This window comes from Penaeus monodon, chromosome 29 (assembly GCF_015228065.2).
Source record: "Penaeus monodon isolate SGIC_2016 chromosome 29, NSTDA_Pmon_1, whole genome shotgun sequence".
In the NCBI taxonomy this organism is placed as follows: domain Eukaryota; kingdom Metazoa; phylum Arthropoda; class Malacostraca; order Decapoda; family Penaeidae; genus Penaeus; species Penaeus monodon.
Genome location: NC_051414.1, coordinates 16812 through 17195, shown reverse-complemented (window position 1 = coordinate 17195; position 384 = coordinate 16812).

Genomic DNA, 384 nt, shown 5'->3' with positions numbered 1-384 from the left:
GAATGCAAACACACACGGAAGTCTAATATAGACAACCTCGAGCCCCCTCGCCCTAACGTTTGGTAGCACAACGAAAATCCCTTAAATACCAAACTCATTCCGGCCTACTTCCTGTCCCCTTTGACGGATACATGACACAGAGGGTAAATACTACACTTAATCATAGGTATTTAAGGCCGAATGAAGTAAAATGAGCGCCATGAGTCATATACTGGGTGGATAATATATATGTGTAATGAGCATATGTAAGGAAACCAAATAATGATTGTGGAAAACACCTGGACATTTGCAATGACGTACTTGTGTTTATATAAAAATCAGTTCTTTTCTGTGCAAGGTACTGTAATTCCTTTGATTAAACTAAGGATTTCACAAATTATTCTG